Source organism: Acomys russatus, chromosome 6 (assembly GCF_903995435.1).
Source record: "Acomys russatus chromosome 6, mAcoRus1.1, whole genome shotgun sequence".
NCBI lineage: Eukaryota > Metazoa > Chordata > Mammalia > Rodentia > Muridae > Acomys > Acomys russatus.
Genome location: NC_067142.1, coordinates 12,173,748 through 12,180,307, shown reverse-complemented (window position 1 = coordinate 12,180,307; position 6,560 = coordinate 12,173,748). Strand labels below are relative to the sequence as shown.

At 37.1% G+C, this 6,560-nt stretch overlaps 1 non-coding gene across 1 annotated transcript; it reads right to left on the bottom strand.

Annotated features, from left to right (window-relative positions):
- Positions 1-4,013: 4,013 nt before the first annotated feature.
- On the bottom strand, positions 4,014-4,119 carry LOC127191263 (U6 spliceosomal RNA). Its single transcript, XR_007830877.1, has one exon. It is a non-coding gene; the product is annotated as a U6 spliceosomal RNA (small nuclear RNA).
- Positions 4,120-6,560: the final 2,441 nt, after the last annotated feature.

Sequence of the window (6,560 nt, the reverse complement as noted above, 5' to 3'; positions counted from 1 at the left end):
GTAGGAAGTAAATGAGAAACTCTTCCATCAACAAGGCCACCCCTACTCCAAGAGAGCAACACTTCCTTGTATTCCAAACCCTTTAGAGCCATGGTGACCATATGTACTCACACTATCTTGCTATATATAGTCAAAAAAAAGTTGTGTATATGTGGTGTGGTGAGTCTGTGTGTGTGTGTGTATGTGTGTGTGTGTGTGTGTGTGTGTGTGTTCACCAGTGAATGCGGGAATAACCTCTAGTACCTGTACTATCACCTACTTTGAGGCCCTCTTCCATCAACAAGGCCATTCCTACTCCAACAAAGCAACACTTCCTAATAGTTCAATCCCTTTAGACCAATGATGACCATATATATTCATACTACCTTGCCATCTTGTTTTTTAACTTCTGCCTGTGTCATAATAACTGTCCCCTGAACTTTCAGAAAGCTTCATAAATGCCTCCTATCTTCTTATAAGAATAAAGAGAAATGTTCTAGCATCAATTTTCCTATGAGGGCCTTAAATAGACAGACTTAGGTCATCAGGCATACACAGTAGGTTTTCTAGGCTCTGAGTCATTTCACATGATCAGGAAATTGAAGATTTTTACCTTTTATATAATTAACCAAAGAATAAAGATTATGTGATTCTTCAGAATAACTTTATGTGATTAAAATTATTTTATAAAAAAAAATTAGTACTTATGTAATTGAATTCTCTTTATAAAAACTGATGTTCTTTTTTTTTTTTTCTTCATATTACATGTGGACATATGATTGGGACTCTAGATGAGAGAAGCATGGGAGAATGGTAAAGCAGAAGGATACAGAGGGTCCTAGAAACCCACAAGAAGAACATTGTAATGGGCAGATCTGGGCCCAGGGGTCTGGGTCAAACTATGGCACCAGCCAAGGATAATACATGCAATAAACTTTGAACCCCTACACAGATCTAGCTAATGGACAGGACATTCAACACAGTTGAGTGGAGAGTGTGGTCTGACTTTCACATGAACTCTGGTGCCCCATAGCTGACCACATCCCCTAGATGAGAATACCTGGTGGCACTCAGAGGAAGGATAGCAGGCTACCAAGAAGAGACTTGGTACCCTATGAGCATATACATGGGGAGGAGGTCCCCATCAGTCACAGTCATAAGAGAGTGGAGTAAGGGGAATGGGAAGGAGGAATGGGAGGATACAAGGGAGGGAATAACCATTGAGATATAAAATGATGTTGCTTTACACCTATTCACACTCCTGTACTTACTAGCCTTAGAAGTAGGCAGTCATTTTGTTTAACTAAATTAGACAGTGCTAACATTGCTAAAATACATAATTTAGAATCATTCCAGCAGATTAACTCATCTATACTTCTCAGTGATGACATATTTAGCAAACTGCATTGCATCTGATTCAGAGAAAAATAGACTGAAATATGAAAAGAGGTAGGCTTAATTTTATAAGCAGATGTCCTGACAGCTGCTTTAAATCTTTTATAATCTGTGAAGTTTCCACTACTCAAAAATTTTCATTCCATGACTTCTGGTCCATGCAGCATGGTCATGGGAAATATACACTTAAATTACTGAAATTACTTTAAATTGTGAAATGTAATAAACAATTTTTTGTTTCCTAAACATCTAGAGAAAAAAAAAAAAAACAGAAAATTTTGTCTGGCCACCCGATAAGCTGATTTAACTGTCACAAATACTTATTCTGCTGCTATCCTCAGAAGAGGAGTAGCATTCAGAAACTATACCAATTTTATTTATCCAGATACCTCAAAACTTAGATATGAAAGCTTATCTACCACTAATAGTATAATACTCAGGGTTCGATATCCATCACCATATACACCAAATGTGCTGATAAGTAAGTGCCTGTAATTCTAGAACTTAGATGATTGACACAGAAGTTCATTGTTACTCTCAATTTCACAGTGTCAAGGCTGGCCGGAGCCACATAGCACTCTGTCTCATAAACAACAACAACAACAACAAAAAGCAGAAATTAAGAAGACTATACCAGAAAATAATAGAAAACTAACTCATTTGTTGGAGTATCCTAGAGTCATGATGATTTTAACAAATTATAAAAGTTTCAGTTATGATGTTGCCAAAACCTTGGTGTGGTCATTGTGTCCATCATCCTGTTTCTTATATAAATATAAGGAATGTCTCTGCCAACACCATGGCTATTGTTTTTATCATCCTATTTCCTAAGAAACAATGAAGGTCATGTGACACTTTAAAAATAAAATTTAGAAAAGAATCTGAAACAATTGTATTACCTTGGTCAATTGCATTTGCATTGTCTCTGATGGTAGTGAGATCCTTCACATAAACATTAGCTTCTTTTATAATGACTTTTGCAAGATGTGTCTCTGTAATAACAGACCCCCATGTATCATGGACTTTCCTCAATCTATATATGATATATGCACTGCAAGGATCTAAAGTAATATCCCAGGATATAATTCTATTCAATCAGAGGTACCTTCAGAAGACAATCATACAAGCCTGCTTTCGGCTCTGGGACAAACAAGGCACTCACAAAAAAGTAACAGAAAACTAATTTCCCAGAAGCAGGTAATATTGTAAAAAATCAATACTCCTAGCCCATTGGAAAACTTTTTTCTTTCTTTGTATTTCCAGCTGTGCTAGCTCTTTCCCTGATTTTCACAAGGATAGTGTAGGATTGTGTTGGTTAGATTTTTTTGTTGTGAAAGAATGTTGAAGAGAACAAGACAAAGGGAGAAGGGTTTCTTTTGGAATCCACATTTCAGGAATCCACATGGCAAGGACAATGAGGCAGTGAAGAAGATGTAGAGCTGAGAAGGTTGCCTGCATCCATCACTGGAGCCATGAAGCTTAGCAAACTGTCAGAATAAAAGATAATATATCCTGAGGACTTACTCCAGTGATCCACTTCTGATGTTTAGGCTCCATTTTTTCTTTATTTTTTAAATATATTTAAAAATTTTAATAAAACATAAAAACTTAAAAAGATTATTGGAATATACCCAGAAGATGCTCCAGCACACAAGAACATTTGCTCAACCATGTTAATAGCAGCCTTATTCATAATAGCCAGAACATGGAAACAGCCTAAGTGTCCTTCAGTAGAAGAATGGATAAAGATACTGTGGCACATTTATAATATAGAATACTTGTCAACTATTAAAAACAAGGAATTCCCGAAATTTGTGGACAAATAGATTGAACTAGAAATGATCATAATGAGTGAGTTAACCCAGAAGCAGAACGGGTTAAATGGAATACACTCACTTATATCTGCATACTAGCCCAAGGGGCATGTCCCATGAAAGTCTTCACTAACCAGGAAACTGGGACAAAGGGGAGGACATCCTATAGGGACTCTAGATGAGAGAGGCATGAGAGAATGGCAAAGTTGAAGGATCCAGAAGATCCTAGAAACCTACAAGAAGAAAATAAAGATAGGCAGATTGGGCCCAGGGGTCCCGCTCAAACTTTGGCACCAGCCGAGAACAAGACAGGCCGTAAACTTCAAACCCCTACCCAGATCTAGCCAATGGACAGTAAATTCTCCACAGTTGAGAGGAGAGTGGGGTCTGACTTTCACACATACTCTGGTGCCTCATATTTGACTATGTCCCCTGAATGGGGAAACCTGGTGGCACTCAGAGGAAAGATAGCAGGCTACCAAGAAAAGACTTGATACCCTATGAGCATATACAGGGGGAGGAAGTCTTCCTTAGTCACAGTCATAGGGGAGGGGACTAAGGGAAAAATGGGAGGGAGAAAGGAATGGGAGGATACAAGGAATGGAATAACCATTGAGATGTAATATGAATAAATTAATAAAATAAATTTTAAAAAAGATTATAATATAATTACATAATTTTTTCTTCCCCGTTATTCTTGAAATCCCCCCATTTACTTCCTTTCAGATTCCTAGGCTCTCCTTTTAAATATTGTATGGGGGTACGTGGGGGTGGGAAGTGTGTGTGTGTGTGTGTGTGTGTGTGTGTGTGTGTGTGTGTGTGTGTTTTAATATGAAACGCTTCATGGATTTGCATGTCATCCTTGCACAGGGCCATGCTAATCTTCTCTGTATTGTTCCAATTTTAGTATATGTGCTGCCGAAGCGAGCACTGTATGTGTGTTTTTAAAAATATAAACACATCCTGTTTAGTCTACATATTACTTGTATGTATTTGTCATCAGGGCTGACTTTTTGGTATTTCAGAACCAATTGGTGTGCTCTTTCCTCTAAAATCTATTTATCTACCTCTTAGCATTCCTAGTTTCCTGTAGTTTTTCATTTATGGTTGAGGTCTCTTGAGTTTCCTCCTTTGACATTAGCATGTCTGCTGTTGTTCAGGTCATATATAGGCAGCTGTGTAGGTGAGACTGTATCTGTGGTTTCTGATATTACTAGGGGGACACAATCTCACAGACAACTCCATGATCCTCTGGCTCATAGAAAGTTTCTCTCTGTTCCTCTGAAAATTTCCCTGAGATGTAGTTACAGGAGATGTGTATTAGATGTGTCCATTGGGTCTCCACTCCAAACTCAGCATTTTGATTGGTTTTGGTTTTAAAAAAATATTATTTCTGTCTGTTGCAAAGAAAAGTTTCCCTGATGAGGGGTGAGGACTACACTTAGCTGTGTATGTAAGAACAATTATTAAAAATGTATTTTATTGGCTTTGTAAAGTTGTTATTGTATGTTTTCCAACAAGATCCATGAGTTTACTATTCCTGGCTAATTAGCTAGATTTTCAGTAATGATCATGTTTTCCATATTGTTGAGAAAGCCTTATGTCAACTTAGATAGCTTTCCAATGTTTCACTATTGCACCATTTGGGTTATCTGGCTATGCGTGTGTTTTAAGTGATTAATAGACACCATGCCTTCGAAGTACAGTTGGTTGCTCTGGTACTTTTGATGCTTTTATATTGGCTTCTGGTACCACAAAATCTAGATTTCATGAAGGAGGCTTTCAGGAGAGAACCATTCAATTCTTTGGGTCATGTGCCTCAAATATTATCTTCACAAATGGGTGGGGCATGGGCAACCAAGAACAAGAAAAATAGAAGTTGTATCTTTTTTAAAAATCCAGAGTCTCATGCCCCTCCATCCTCATAAAAAAAAGCAAGCACTACTTGCTAGTGAACAAGTTTCTCATTGACTGAGCCCAAGAAAACACATTTTATATTCCAACTATAGCAAGATCCTAATTTGTGAAGGCCTCAAACTGAGAAATATAATCTGCTAATACCAGTAACTTACTAACTCCCCAATGGGATAAAAGTACCAAGAGGAGAATGGAAATTTATTTTGAAAGAGTTAATGTAATAATTAATGAATTCTTACTCTTAGTAGGGATTTATCACCCTTCAGATGTTTAGCTGTATGCTACATTGAAAACTTAACGGTACAGTGCTTGCAAAAGTATGTTGTGTTTCCAATCGACTCATATTTGAAACTAAGAACATGGCTATGAGTAAGTTGCTAAATTAAGCCCAATATAGCCCTCTCTGCTAGGTGTGTTTGTGACTTTTTACAACATGCATTGAAGGGTCAATGACTTATCAAAAATAAATTTCTCCATGTAACCTTGTCAAAAGCTATGATTTATTAGAGTTTGTAATAATCAATGCTACTAGGTGACAATTGTTCCAAATCTACAGAACCTACAGTACAGGTCTACATTCATTAGTCACTGAAAATTTTCTTAGTGAATTTTCTGTCTGTTTTGGATTATGTCTTGTCCTTTTGCTTGGTCTTTCAACTTCAAAAATAGATTCTCCCTGAGGTGCATTGTATGTCTTATAGTCAGTAACCTACGTTGTCAAAACTGAAATTACTGCCCATCTTGAAGTAGAAGAAGATGGGTTGATATCCTGCAAGAAAAACATCAATGGACTCTACAAGCTTGTTCTTGACAGAAGTAGGATTCAATCTATATCGATTTAGTGGGAAAGTTCTTGCCTAATAAGTCAGACCTTACATAGGTTTAATAAATAAAAAATCAAGCTTCCAATATATGAATGGTAATATTTCTATCTAACAACAATCCTTGAAGCAGGAAAGATGGCTTCTTCTATGAAAAACAAATGCAAACCAAAATGAAAATACTTGCCTTACAATAACAAACAAATGGCTTTGAGCATTATTATGCACATAAAAAATACTGGATGTGATGTCACTGGGGAGGCGAAGAGGTAGCGCCCTAGGGTTCATTGGCTATTTAGTCCATCTGAATATCCCAGAGCAGAGAGAGACCACATTTCAACAAAATGTTAGGGAAGAATTGAGAAAAGTATCAGAAGTCTGTCTCTAGCCTTCACCAATGCATGTGGAATATACATCTTTACGCAACGGCACGCATATGTGTTTGTACATATATGAGTGTGTACATAGGTTCTTAAAATAATAACATGCAGATATTGGGCTCCTTTTTGTGTGATTTGGGGGCTATGAACAGTGTTGCAATATAGTTATGGCCCACTTTTATTTCGCTTTATTATAGTATTACAAAGAACTCAATGAGAAGTGTAAGTGTTCCCACTAGTGTTCTACATTTTTT